This window comes from Fukomys damarensis, unplaced genomic scaffold (assembly GCF_012274545.1).
Source record: "Fukomys damarensis isolate Sample0158 unplaced genomic scaffold, DMR_v1.0_HiC HiC_scaffold_24, whole genome shotgun sequence".
Taxonomy (NCBI): Eukaryota; Metazoa; Chordata; class Mammalia; order Rodentia; family Bathyergidae; genus Fukomys; species Fukomys damarensis.
In genome coordinates, this window is record NW_022900936.1 from 69,077,045 (window position 1) to 69,091,791 (window position 14,747).

A 14,747-nucleotide genomic window follows, 5' to 3' on the forward strand; every position below is an offset into this window, starting at 1 on the left:
CAGTCTATTTCTCTTGATTGGTGAGTTGAGGCCATTGACATTGCTGGTTATAACTGATATGTGCTGACTTATTAGTGACATGTTATTGGCCTTTTCTTGACTCTTTTTGCTTTTTCACCTTCTCCTTTTAATTTCTTCCCTTGCCTATTTGATTTGCTCTGTTGGGCCTCATGGTGTTGCCTTCATTGTCTTTTTCTAGGATCTTGTTTAGAATTGCTTGTAGTGCTGGTTTGGTATTCATGTAGTTTCTCAGGTGTTCTTTGTCGTGGAAGTGTCTTATTTCCCCCTCCATTTTGAAAGAGAGTTTTGCTGGATACATCAGTCTAGGTTGGAGGTGGTTCTCTTTTAGTACTTGAACTATCTCATTCCAGGCTCTCCTTGCCCCAAGGGTTTGTGTTGAAAAGTCTGCTGTGATTCTGATGGGCTTTCCTTTGTATGTGATTTGTTTCTTTTCTCTTACTGCTTGTAGTATTTTGTTCTTCTGTTGGGTTTCTGGGATCTTGATTATTATATGTCTAGGTGTAGATTTTTTTTGATTGTAGCTAGTTGGGGTCCTATATGCCTCAGTTATCTGAATGTCAAATTCTTCCCCTCTGTTTGGGAAGTTTTCTGTCATTAATTCTGCGAACAGCTTTTTAAAGTCATTTGTATTTTCTCGTGCTACTTCATGTATTCCTATCAGTCTTATGTTATTCTTCTTTGCATCATCTAGGAGTTGTTGGATCGATTTCTCATGATCTCTTACTGTTTTTAAGAGACCTCTCTTTTCATGGTCACTGACTGCAATCTTATCTTCTATATCTGAAAGCCTATCTTCACATTCTTTTATTCTGTTGCATACACTTTCAATAGAGTGTTTAATCTCCTGGATATCTGTTTGAATCTGTTTTATGGATTCCATTTCTTTCCTATGTTGGACGTTTATTTTTTCCATTTCTTTCTTATGTTGGGCCTTCATGGCTTCTATCATGGTCCTGAGCTCATCTATTTTTTTGTCAGTTTCTGCTCTAGAGTCTTGAATCACTACTTCCATTTTGCTCACTATCTCTATGGTTATCTGGGAAATTATTTCTGTTTTGAATTTTTCTAGAGCCTGACTAATCTGTTTTGTTACTTCCTGTGCTTTGAGTTCAGGGTGTCCTGGTGGTTCACTATCGGCCTTTTCATCCTCATTTGCCCTACTGTTTGCCATTGGTGAACTGGAAGTCTGTCCTTGTGTCTTGCTTAAGTGTTTTCTCATTTTTATTTTTGTTGTCAGACTGTCCTTCGTCTAATCTCTGGATTATCACCCAAATCTTCCTGATATAGTTTCACCCTAGCTTCTGTGTCTCTAACGACCCACAGACATTCTCATCTTCATAACATTAGAGAAAACAGCTCATCAGATCAACAGCAATGCTTTACCCCAACTGATACAATCAGCAACACATTGAGATCAAGCACAACTTGGACACTGATCACCTGTGGTAGTCACTAGTCTATCACCCTTAAATCATTTGAATTAAATTGAAATCAAGAAGCAGTCCAGAACATGTCTGCAGTGAACAAACTTTTCAATATAGTATATTTACCATTTAATGGCTCAGACAGAGCGAGGATGCAAGACCCCTGATCTCAGTTAGCTGATTGCTGAACCCCATGACGCTGACTGACCTCGGGCTGCAAGGCCCAGATTGAGTTCCCCATCCTTCTGAATGGTTGAACTCCACAATGTTCTATTACGGGTTTCCCACGCCCTTTCTTTAAAGATGTTCAAAGTTGGGAACTCAGAAAAATACCCTTGATGACCACCTCTGTCTTTGCAGAGTGGGTCCAAAGACTTGCACAGTCAGCAGGTCTGAGAGTGGGGGGGGGCTTATGGGGGTTCAGGGGTGCCCACGCAGCTACCTTCCTGGCGCTTGAGTGATGGCTGCTGGGTCGGGAGCAGGCGTGGTTCTCTTTCCTGCGGTGGATCGGGGCCCTAGGCCAGCCTCTTTTTATCTGAACTTTTTTTATTCATTTGACATTTTCAATGTGAAGGCTCGTATCTCTTGGCTCTGCAAAATATTCTGTGTAACATATTATTAAGTTGAACCATATGGAATTGCTATTTAACCTTTGTAAAAATGGCATTTTATATCTTTGCGCCAATATCCCTGATAATATTCTTCCTCTGTTTGTCTTTTTCCTGCTTGGTGCTTCTCCTAGTCAGATGGTGGACCCTGCCCAACACCAAGCCTTGCTTGTATCAGTCTCAGGTCTTTAGAAGCCAAAGTGTGGCAACCTCTCTGAAAGCATTTTGACAGAGAGCCCAGGGATGCTGGAAACATACATGAACTTTGATTGGTTAATTTCACACCTAAGGAGCTCCAGAAAATACTGTAACATATTCCAACATATGGATTTAAATATATTTTACATTAGCTACAAAAGAAAAAAAAAATGAAATCAACCCAAAGTCCAAAGTAAGGAAGCAGTTGCACAGATTTAAAGACTTCTGAATGATGTATTAAAATGGCATTATTAAAATTTTTTTCTTTTCTGTCATTTTGGCCTGAGGTCTTGGTTTTTTGGCTTTGTTGTTGTTTCTTTGGTGGTGTTGAGGATCAAACAAACACAGGACTTCACACATGCTAGGCAAGTAGTCCACCTAGCCACAACCCCAGATCATGAAATTTTCAATAATATACAAATTTTTTTCATAATATAAAGTCAAGGTTTAAAATATTCATGGAACTTAGAAGTTCATAAATAATATGTTATCAACTTTCAAGTTAAAATAAATACACAAAAATAACTAGCACGATGGCACGTAACTGTAACCTCAGCACTTGGGAGGCTGAGACAGGGGTATCGTCATAAGTTCAAGACCAACCTATACTACATAGCAAGACACTGTCTCATAAAAGACAGATATAGATACATAATAGATAGAAGATAGATAGACAGATAGAATATCAAAAGTATATTTAACAGTGCTGCAAAGGTCAATACAAAAATAAGGAAAGATGCTTAAATTTCCCTGGTGAAAGTGAGGTAGGAGACTTCCGTCCTCTCTGTTTCAGAATGTCTTTCCCTGTCCTTTTCGCTGTGTTCCCAGAAGTCAATGTCACTGCCCCAGTGGCCACTCACTCTGCAGAGTCAGGCAAGTGGTGCTGGGAGAAAGAAGAGCTATTTTTATTTTATTTATTTATTTATTTTTGGTTTTTTGAGACAGGGTCTCACTATGTAGTTGAGATTGACCTGGAAGTCACTATGTAGCGCAGGCTGGTCTCAAACTCACAGCAATCCTCCTGCCTCAGCCTCCTGAGTGCTGGGATTACAGGTGTGCGCCACCACGCCCAGCTTTTGAGAAGAGCTGTTTTTAAAAACCGGTTCTACTTAGATTTCACATTAACCTGGTTAGAGGTAAATATGGAATTTTAAGTCTAGTCCCAGTTTCTACTTACATGCGCACGCAATGTTAGAATTCCTTAAATGAACCAATTTCCTTTTTGTCTGTTTATATCAAATGCTACATACAGGCACAATCCATCTCTACAAGAAGAGACAGTGCAATACAGTCAAGAAGACTAATTGTAAATGACAAGGCAAGAAAAGATCTCTTTTGTTAGCACAGAAGAGGCAAAAAGAACCTTTTGCAAAACAAGCTCTTTGGCAATGGGGTGACTTATACTATTTCCTGTGTAGTAATGTATCACCTCAAACACTGGGCCCTGACCTGTCTTTAGAAGCAGTGGACTTTTGGTGGTTTGGTTTGGTTTTATTGAGACAGGGTCTCACTATGGAGTTCAGGCTGGCCTTGAATTCACTATGTAGCCTAGGATGTCCTCAAACTCATGATGATCCTCCTGCCTCAGCCTCCCAAGTTCTGGGACTATGGGCGTGCAGTCACAAACATCCAGGCCAGAATGGCACACCAATAGTGCCACCTTATAAAAGGTCTCCAAAAGATTCTCAGACCTGGAAAAGAATTCCCCAGTCCATATGATGACTATGTAAATCTTTGCAACAACGACATAAGCCCTTCACCAGCCTGACATCTCAGGAAGAATTCTTCAAGGACCTGTCAAACATCAAGGAGGAAAGCCTCTGCCTTCCAATTCCTGTGGAAAAGTAGAACCTCATGTCCAAGGCACCGTGACTCTAGAAGCCATGGCAAGGCACGAGCCTTCCTCCTAGCAGTCTCACCACTGTAATCTCTCTCTTTTTTTTTTTTTTTTTTTTTTTTTTGAGACAGGGTCTCACTACGTAGGTGAGACTGACCTGGAACTCACTATGTAGTGTCAGCTGGTCTCGAACTCACAGCGATCCTCCTGCCTTAGCCTCCTGAGTGCTGGAATTACAGGCATGCGCCACCACGCCCAGCAACCACTGTAATCTCTTAATGGATTACATTCTGCATTGATGCTTATTTAATAATAAAATGGTTTCCTTCCTCTGGCACCTTTTTGGAGAGATTTTCAGAGTTGAGAAGATTGGGGCTTTTTAAATCATTTTTTCCCCACGATGGCAGTCCACTGTGGACACTGCAGTTGCGTGGCAGAAAAGGAGCGGTCTTTCTTTTGGAGGTGTACCAGCTGCTGCACTTCGCCTTTCATACCAGAGAGTGGAGGGTGCTGTGCCCTTGGCCTTGGCTGTGTCTTGGCTAAACACCTTCGGCCTCTCTTTACATCTTCTGCCAAATAGGGCTCTTTCACCCTTTCAATATTTTGACTGTGCCATGGCTCTAAATCACTAGAGGTGCCTCTAGAGTTTTTGTCCATTCCCTCTGTCCCTTCTGTACCAGGAGGCAAACCACTTTTCACGTTTCTGAAGTTAAGACGCAAATCAATTCTCACTTTCTCCCATGTCTCCAGGCTTCTCTCAAGGTCATAGTGTGGTGAGTTTCCAGCTGTGATCCTATCCCAGCCTGGTGGGGGAAAGAGTCTAGCAAGAGTCTAACCAGCTCCTCCACACAACGGATGGAAAGGGCGCCACTGTTACCTTCTCTGTATGCATAGCTCCTGCCCACTCTCAACTGGAGATGACAGAGGGCTGGGGATCACAAGGGGACCCCCGAGTCTGCCTCCTGCACTTGTCTTCTGAGACTAAGTTCTGCAGAGTACATCTCCTACATGCTTTCATCTTTCCCAGCTGTTGTTTTCCTGTACTGCATCTTTCCCTGTCTTTTTTTTTTTTTTTTTCGGTACTGGAGATCGAACTCAGGTCCTTGAGCTTGCAAGGCAGGTGCCAGAATCACTGAGCTAAATCCCTGGCCCCTTCCTGTCTTCTTACCTTGTTCTCTGCCTGTGTGGATCTATTTTCCCAGCTGACCTATGTGAACTCCTTCAGGAGTTTAACCCCCTGGGCCCCTTGGCACAGCCTGACAGGGTTCTTCCCCAAGATCCTTGCTCTCTCAAGTTATCCGAGGGCTGGGGATTTGGCTCAGTGGCACCACACCTGCCTGGGAAGTACAAGGAAGGGGGAGGGATGTGAGGGCAATCTGACTGCAACACCTGTCGCCCCGTTGCCCCATTGATCGCCAGGATGGATTCGTCTGATCTGGCTGGTCAGGCAGGTGTCCCCTTCCTCCCCCACTACTCCAGGTGCCTCTGGCCACAAATGCTCAGTCAAAAAACGACAACCACCCGGCATAGAGGAGGACCTGTTCCTTGGCCCAGGGGTATGGGAGTAGCTGCGCTCCTCTGCTAGAAATCCAAACAAGCTCTCAAGTCATCTGTTGTAGGTGACTCTGCTTTCCTTTCTGAAAGCCTCACCTTCCCTTTGTCCTTCAGTGCTCAAGGTGGCAAGTGCCCATTTTGTGTGGTGGTAACAAGGTGACTACTGTGGGCCTAGGCCCTTTGTACTAGTCTTTAGAGTTGCCCCACCTGCCGGTGCTTGTACACAGCCCCTTATAAATCACCACTGAATTACCCCAAGGGGGCCATCTCTCCTTGCTAGGATCCTATACTAATCCAACTTCTGTGCCTCCCCAAGACAGCTCAGCCCTGGGCCCTGCTTGCATTCTCTCTGTGGCTGCAGCCAGATCTGCATTCACCTTCTTCCCTGCCCTGCTTCTCTTGGTGTCCCTTGATTTGCTCGTTACAATACAGCACAGCCATGCGGGCTTTGCCTCAGCTTCTGTAGGGAAGGAGATAAGCAGGCCCTGATGCCAAAGAAGCTACTCTGTGGGGCACAACCAGAAAGCCCGTCCCTCCCAGGGAAGGGCCCCTCACCTTTCCTTCAGCCAGAGCTCTGGGACCTTCTGGCCTGTGTGTGCCCTTGGTGTTCTGGCCCCTCCCTCACACAGTCTGAGTCCGCCCGGCCTCCTGAACACAGGCTTAGAGTGGGAAGCTCGGGGGAACAGTTTTCTTTGCTTTTTCTCGCCGGAACTGAGGCCAATACCAACGCTGCCAGGCGATTTCCCTTCTGTGTAGGGGCAGGCTCTTTGCTCGTTCACCAAGGGGCTGGGCCTGTGAAGGTGATGGTCTGTGCGGATCCAGGCAGAGCTCCACCAGACCCTGGACACTGGCTGCAGGCACATGACCTGTGAACCAGGCTTGGGGCAGAGCATGGCTTTGGCTCAGTCTCACCTCTCGGGATCTGTACTCTGGTTTCTGAGGATTTCCCTTACCATTTTTTCCCCCGATCGACTATTTATTTAAAAGGGTACCTTAAGGTTGTTATCCAATACCATCGGTTCTCTGTACCAGGACAGGGGCCTTAAGACATTCTTATTGCTTATATTACTGAAAATGCCCCCCTCTCTCCTCCGACCAGTCTTTGAAGTCGAAATCCTGCACCCCAGCTCAGTGCCCTTGTGTATGTCTATAAGAATCTTATGTATCTACTGGAACTGGGTAATCGGGCTCCCAGAGGCTAACTCTCCAGCTGTACAGCGCTGGACAGACTCCAGGGGAGATCATGGTCACTCCTTGTCATGTGCAGAGCACCCAGCCCGCCAGAACTTACTTCTCATGCACAGTTGTGGGGAGGGTTAAACAAACGACTAAAAATCATTTTTCAAACAGCTGTCAATTTCCACGCTCAGGTAACCCACGTAGAGAGCTCTACTCACTATGAGAACAAAACACAGTGTACAGTCAGGGGAGGCCCGGTGATGGGGTGCCTCCTGAGAAACGTGCCACAAAACGACTCTGTCACTGTGGGAACATCATGGAGCGTACTTACACAAAGGGAGCTGGCTGCCACATCAGCAGGAGATACCATCTAAGTGAACCTTTGTTGTACATGCGGTTCGTGACGAAAGGTTGTGCTGCATAGGACTCCACACTCTCTCAAAGGGGAACTCCAGATGAAGTCATTCTTGGAACCCAGCAGGGCCTACTGTTCCTAACAAACGACCCTGTGGGAGTCGAGGCTGGTGGGGGAAGGCTGGTGCGAATCAAGAAAGCGGAGGTTCTCGCAGGTCCTTGGAGGCCCTGTGTGCCGATTTCGGAAGGTCATTCTGACTGTTCCTCCAGCCCAGTTGTCACCAGAGCGGGTATTTTTTTGTGGCCTGGTCTCCCACCGTGCGGGATCTCCAATGCCTGCCTCAGGAAGGCCCCGCTCTGTGAAAAGCTAGCTTCAAGGGCCTCCCAAGATGGCGGCTGCCAGCGTTTCTCTCATCTGGGCCTCCGGTGGTAAACACAGAGAGCACAGGCCCAGGTCTTGGCTGCCTGTCTGACTTCCTAACCTAAAACGTGAACAGGCCCTGTGGACTCTCCCAGGGCACAGAAGAGCCTGCTTGTGGACCTCACGGCCTCCTACATCCCTGTACTACCAAAACCTCTGGCCTTTCCACTTCTGGGTCTTTCAGAGGAATCGCTGCCACCCTCGATACCCAGCAGAACCCTTCTTGCAAGTTGCAATCTCCATTGCCTCTGCTCAGCTGTGAGTACCTGTCCCTTAGTGAGTGCGGTCATCTCTGCCAGCGTCCCACCCAGGCAGGGGCCTGGGGAGGCGGGGCTTCTAGCGCATGCGCATTGGGTATATGAGGCGTGAATTCGGTGCATGAATCTCCTGCTGGAGGCTCCTGTGTGAGACTCGGTGCAAGGACGATTGAAAGAGGCCAGAGCAGATTCTAGCCCCTGAGTCCTGCTGCGGCAGGTCGGGGCGTAAGTGCAGTCGGCTTTCTCAGTACATGCAGGTTAAGGGTGCGGCTCCACCTCCGGGCTGTGTAATTTTGGGAAAGGTCTTCAGCCTTCCTGTCCCTGGTTTACACTTGATTTTAGCCAAAAGGCCGAGAAGCAATGTCTGTCCCTGGTTTTAAAAGGTTTGAAAAACGGGCATGGTGGCGCATGCCTGTAATCCCAGCACTCGGGAGGCTGAGGCAGGAGGATCACTATGAGTTTGGGACCAGCCTGGGCTACATAGTGAGACGCTGTGTCAAAAAACAAACAAACAGATTTGAAAGCCCGGTGTCAGATTCTGACTATTTTTCAATGAAAAGATAAGACGAACTCTATAACAAAATAATAAGAGAACAACAGTAGTTATTACACTGTTCATCATTATCTTTAAAATAGTTACTCAGAGTACAAGACATAGACCAAAAAATTTCTTACAGAAAAGAAACAATGGGTAATAACACATAACTTTCTTTTCAAGAATTAAGATAAACTAGTAGTATAAATGAAACAAATTCACATATGTAGTAAAATATTTGTGAAACGAGAGAAGATGTAATTTAGGGAAGCATTTAAATGTCTCCCCACTTCCTATTTATCTGTTTTCTATTTTGCTCCTTATTTGTGTGTGCGTTTCTCATGTAAGAGAAATCATACACTATTCGAGCTGTGTCTGACCTACTCCCCTTAGAATTATGCTCTCCAGTTGCATCCATTTACCTACAGATGCCTCAAATTTGTCTTTCTTTGTGGCAACATAGTACTCCACTGTGTGTAAATACCACACTGTCCTTCTCCATTCCTCAGCCAATGGACACATGTGCTGTTTCCAAGATCTAGCTCTTATGAACAGTGCTGGTATAGACATGGGTATGCACAGGTCCTTGCGATATGAGGATTGTAACTGTTTTGGGAAGATAACCTAGACGAGAGCTGGATCAAAAGTAATTTCTGTTTTTAGTGTTTTGAGGATTCGCCACACTGGTTTCCTTCATGGCTGGGGTAAACTCTGATTTCACCTCTGCTCTCTCATCTCTAGCAGAGCTGAGAACAGAAACTCAGCTTCCAGGCCGACAGGTAGAAGGTCATATTAGTTCCTGGCACTTTCGGGCACAGGGCTTGACTTCAGTAGATGCTCCATCCCTGGCACCTGTTTTTGTTGCTTCTGAGGGCAACAGGCTGCCCCCACCCACCTCAGCCCAGGCCTGGGTAGCAGTTCACTCGATGAAGCACAAGGGGGAGCCCACGGTTCTTGCCTCTCCCTACCCCTTCCCCAGGTCCCCAGCTGGAGCTGCCTCCCAGGGCGAGGGGAAAGCCTTTCCCAGGGACAGGTGGCATCGCCCAAGTCTACAGGCCTTGGAGGCATCCTCTCCGGCTTAGAAAGTAGCCTCCTCACCAATCTGCTAGTGGAGTGGCCTCCAGTTACCCTTCTAACTGCCTCATCTTCCTCCCCTGAAGTACAGTTGAAAATTAAAACTCCCAGTGCCTGGGGCGCTCTGGAGGCTGTGGTGGGAGTGGCATCTGTGCCTGTGACCGTCACCCTCACTGTCCCCAAGGGTGGCTGTACCATGCAGGAGTCCCCAGGACGGGAAGAACACAGAGCACACGCTTGCCTGTGGCTGCACAGTGACGCCCCACCTGAACATCAGCAACACCCAGGCTGCAAGGACAGATGTGGCCACATCTGGAGCCACTCATCAGGCACAGAAGGGCCCACTCCCCACCCCATTAGCATGTCGTTGCATCTTTACTGATGATGAATCCAGCTCACTTCCCCCCTCTGCCTCCAGAGGAAACCACTATGGCAGCCAGTCAGAGACTTGTCCTTCTTCTCACGAGCATGTGACCCTGCTTCATGCATCCATCCACGGGACCTGGGGCGGTGTCCAGCCTTGCTGCGTGCAGTAAGCTAAATGAATAGTCACCCGACCGTAGCTATAGGAACTTCACCCAGAGGCACTGACCTTAAACTGAGTGTCTTAGTTGCTTTGGTTCCCGTAAAGAATTACCACACTGGGTAATTTTCAAGTAGCAAGCTATTTCTCATGGTCCTGGAGGCCAGAAGCCCAAGGGAAGGTGTCACCAGGTTTGGTTTCTCCTGTCTCCTTGGCCCGTGGGTGGCTCTCTCTCTCTCTCTCTCTCTCTCTCTCTCTCTCTGTCCTTGCACAGCCTTTGTACAACTCACATACCTGGTGTCTCTGTTTTCCTGTCCAGTACAGCTGTATGACCACACAGCCTCCTTAAAAATCCTATCTCTAAATACAGCAAATTGTGGATTAGGCCTCTAGCATGTGACTTTGGCTGAGGGGTAGAATTAAATTCATTCCATAGACTTGGATTTTATTTTATTCTTTTCCTAAGCATAGTAAAAAGGACCTTTAGGAGAGGAGAGGGAGACTGCCTCATACACTGGAATAGAGGTCACTGTGTGGCTGGGCATGGTGGCACACGACTGTAACCCCAGCTAGTCCATAGGCTACAGCAGGAGGATTGAAAGTTCAAGGCCCACCTGGGCAACTTAGCAACACTCTGTCTTCAAAGGAGAAGGTCTAGAGATGTAGCTCAAGGGTAAGGTTCTTGTCTAGAATGTGCAAGGCCTGGATTTAATATCCAGTAGTGGAAATCAGAGGGAGGGGAACGGAAGGTCAGTGTCACTCAGGAGTCCTTGCTAAGGGAGTAGGTTGGCATGGGATGGAGAGGACCCCAGAGAGGGAGGGGAATGCAGAGGAGACAGCTGCACCTCCTCTGGCCGGAGCTGGCTCCTCTGAACCACTTGCAGCTTGTCCTCTCCTGGCATCGCCTCCCAGGAAATGCATCCAAGATACTTAGGAAGAGAATGTCCCTTCCTCTGTGCCTCCTGGACTTTGGTTTCTGTCATTATCCTGTTGGCACTGTGCAAATGTTTTACGTGTGTCATTACTGATTCTCACATCAGTCGTGCCGTGCCTGCCTCAGGACCCTGATTGTAACAAGAAGACTTGGGCTCAGAGAAGCAACTCACTTGCCCAGGGCCACACCCAGCCGGTGGCAGCAGGTCGCCGTCTGAACCAGGCAGGATAGCACCAAGTAATTTCGGCCACCAGCTTGCCACAAAACAGTGACCCAGAGGCTGGCGGTCCCTGCCTACTGCTCCTGCCCCTTTGTCATGCATTTTAACAACCACAGTGGAGTCGTGAAGCCAAAAGCCATCCACTAGGGGGGCTGTGTGGGCTGATCAGCTGCCTGGCCTGATGTGCTGCCCTGGCACCTGGAGAGAGGGCCACAGCTCCTTGGACTGGGTGAGGCAGGTCATTCCTATGTCCTTCTCATAGCTTCCTTTTGCCTAAAGCTCAGCACTGTCTCTTCTTGCAGCCTGGAAGACTGGAAGGCAAACAGACCATGGGTAAGGGCAGAGATATTGCCCTATGCATCTTTGCAAGCAGTCTTGAGCACCAGTAGGGCATGCAATAGGTACCCAACCAACACCTGGTGAGTGGGTGAATTTGGCTGGCGATGTGTGACATATGTACCAAAGTCAAATGCACAGCAGTGGTGGTTACCATTAAATATCATTAATTACTTAAGGGAGCAGGGCTGGGGAGGTTGCTCAGTGGTAGATGGCTTTGCTGGGCACAGTGGCACATATCTGTAGTCCCAGATGCTTGGGAGGCTGAGGCAGGAGGATCCCTTGAATCCAGGAGTTTGATGCCATCTTGAACAACTTAGTGAGACTATATCAAAAACAAAACAAAATGAATAGTAAGGGGGTTGGGGATTTAGCTCAATGGTTCCACTGCCTGCCTCGCAAGTGCAAGGTCCTGAGTTCAATCCCCGGTATATACATATAAAAAAAATAGTAAGGGTACAAATGACAGCTTGTTTTGAAATAAAGGGGGCACTTTTGCTATAGATGTTTTCTGTGGCACTGGGGATTGAACTCAGGGCCTCACACATGCTACTTGCTTTGGTCTGCAACGCACCTTAAGACTCCAGCCTCAGCATATTGAGGTTTAGAAATAATCTGATCCAAACTGGGCTCCCAGGGAAGGATGACGACCCATTTTCATATGTGATCATTTATAGATTTAATTTGCCTTTTAGAAGAACTCATATTAACGCAACACACTTTTTAAAAATACGGCAACATATTGCCTAGTTCACAGCCAATAATTGCACCAGATGGAGATATGCCACAGCCCAGGAGTTATAGCCATGCTGCTGAATGCCTATTTCAACAAATGCTAACTTATTTGTGGAACTCAACACACACTTGAACTATGCATACTGGTTCCAAGGAAACAGACCTTTCATCCACTCTCATGGGTAAAACTGAGCTTACAGTTTACAACACCTTGACAATTGATCTAACAGTGAACACTTAAAAAGTCTAAATGACTTCTTCAAAATATCAAAAGATTTGCCTCCTTGGGCTTCAAGGATATTACAAATTCTGGCCAGTGATAGGGACACAGGAGTTCTGATACTGTTTCTATTTCTTGAGGCCATCCCTCCAGAATATCAGCAAGCAATGCAAAGGCATTTACGTAATTAACTTAACGTGCCTATGTATTTCCAAGAGCTAAATAGAAACTTTTATAATTAAAGTTTGTGACTCATCCATTTTCCTTTCTTCTCATTGATAGGTTCTTTTTATTGGGGGGGGGTCTGTACCTCATGTAGGGATAGGGAGCACCCCCCCTTTTTGGTACTGGGGAGTGAACTCAGGACCTTCTGCTCTTAGTTTTGAAAAAGACAGTTGAACAATGCCTAAAATTATTTTACCCCAAATACACCTAGCATTCTTTCCAGATTTATTGGGGGGGTCTGTACCTCATGTAGGGATAGGGAGCACCCCCCCTTTTTGGTACTGGGGAGTGAACTCAGGACCTTCTGCTCTTAGTTTTGAAAAAGACAGTTGAACAATGCCTAAAATTATTTTACCCCAAATACACCTAGCATTCTTTCCAGATCCTGTTATCTGCCATTTTAGAGGGGAAATGCTTTTTGCCATTGTTGAACAGATTCTGTGAACAAGCTTGGGATAGAACAATATGGGATGTTAAATGTCAACAGGAGGGGAGAAGGAAGCAGTCACCAACATCACTTTGTCTGTGTTTACTCCTTTCCAACTTTCTCCTGTCTATGCCTGATCTTTTGTCCTCTTAAAAGGTCTTCCTTTTAAGGAAAGTGGGCCGGGATGTAGCTCATAGGCACCATGCCTGCCTCAAAAGCACAAGGTCCTGAGTTCCATCCCTGGGACAAAACAAACAAACAAAAAACCAGAGAGAGAAAGTAAAGACTTTCCTTCTTTTAAAACCTCCTAGCATATGGCTTTTGACTCATCGAGAGGGAAACGGCCATTGGAGTCTCCCTACATTCTTTTTCCGCAAAGTCTCTCTTCCTATTTTCCATCTGTGTTGGAATCATGAGTTTCAAATCCTGACTTGGCCCCTTCCCAGCTGTGTGTTCTAGGACTCCCTCTTTTCCCCTCATTTCTTCAACTGAAGATGGAAATAATAATGCCTAACTGAGGGTGCTATATTATAGACAGTGTGCCTAGGACAGTGCTTGACAGAGAAAAACTTGCTATTTATCAGCTCCTTCCCTTTTATCCTAGAAGCTTTCTTTCCCTCACATCCAATCACTGGCTTGTTTTCGTGATGATCTTGATATGGAAAAACAACTCCCAACCTGTTAAATGCCTCATATACAGAGTTCATGGTCTCACAGCATTGAGAATGAAGTCAAAAACCAAAGGAGGAGGAAGTTAGGAGAGTTTTATTAGAATGGGAAGAGTAGCTCCTGGATTTTCAGGAGGGGTGGAGGGTGAGCGGTGGCCAAAGCTCTTTGACAGGGCTAAATTATACAGCAAAGACACAGTGTGAGTACAGTCAGACTACAATTAACCTGTAAGATCACAAGTGTAGGGCCGGGGATTTAGCTCAGTGTCGCCACCTGCCTAGCAAAATGCAAGGTCCTGAGTTCAATCCCTGGTACCAAAAAACAAAAACAAATATAAATGGTTCGCTGATGCTGATCCAACAGAGAAGCGAGTCACATAGCAGGGTTATTTAGAAAGAAGAAAGGCATTCCTGGAAGGGGAGAGGAGTATGGGTCCAGATGTTTTGGTTGCCCACCCATGTGTCCGATGACTACCTGAGCCCACTGGATCGGGTGGGGCCAATTACAGTATAATCTCAAACTTCACGCTATTTCTAGGGAGGCTTGCAGGCCTGGCTGTTGAAGCCTAGCTCTCTTTAGATCACCTCCAGTCACAATCCTGTTATGTTTATTTGTTTGCTCTGACTTGCATGAATGCACAAGCCCTCTCTGACTACGTATTAATTTCTATCTAATTTAGCTGTCTATATTAATTTAATTTCTTCATGCCACTCCACAATCCCAGGCTTTCAAAACGAGATACAGTAAAGTGGTCTGATTAAGAGTTTGAGCAAGGGCTCTCAACTTTCTTTTAATTAATTAATTTATTTATTGTACCAGGGATTGAACTCAGGTCCTTATGAGGCAGGCAGTAGAACCACTGAACTCAATCCCCAGCCCTCAACTTTCTTTCCTTATTACCCTGAACAAGTCCTAGTAGACATTATAGGAGTATAATTTCCATCTACTATGAAATCTTGATGGATTTTTTTTTTTTTTTTTTTTTTTTTTTTTTTT

The 14,747-nt window shown here is 46.2% G+C and overlaps 1 protein-coding gene across 1 annotated transcript in view; it reads right to left on the reverse strand.

The window, feature by feature from the left end:
* The window catches only part of Ccr8 (C-C motif chemokine receptor 8), a 23,832-nt gene extending 15,944 nt beyond the window's left edge, over window positions 1–7,888 (reverse strand). Inside the window, exon 1 of the mRNA XM_010618346.1 lies at window positions 7,153–7,888. The gene's annotated coding sequence lies outside the window, so the exon portion shown is untranslated. The remainder of the gene's footprint in view (window positions 1–7,152) is intronic.
* Window positions 7,889–14,747: the final 6,859 nt, after the last annotated feature.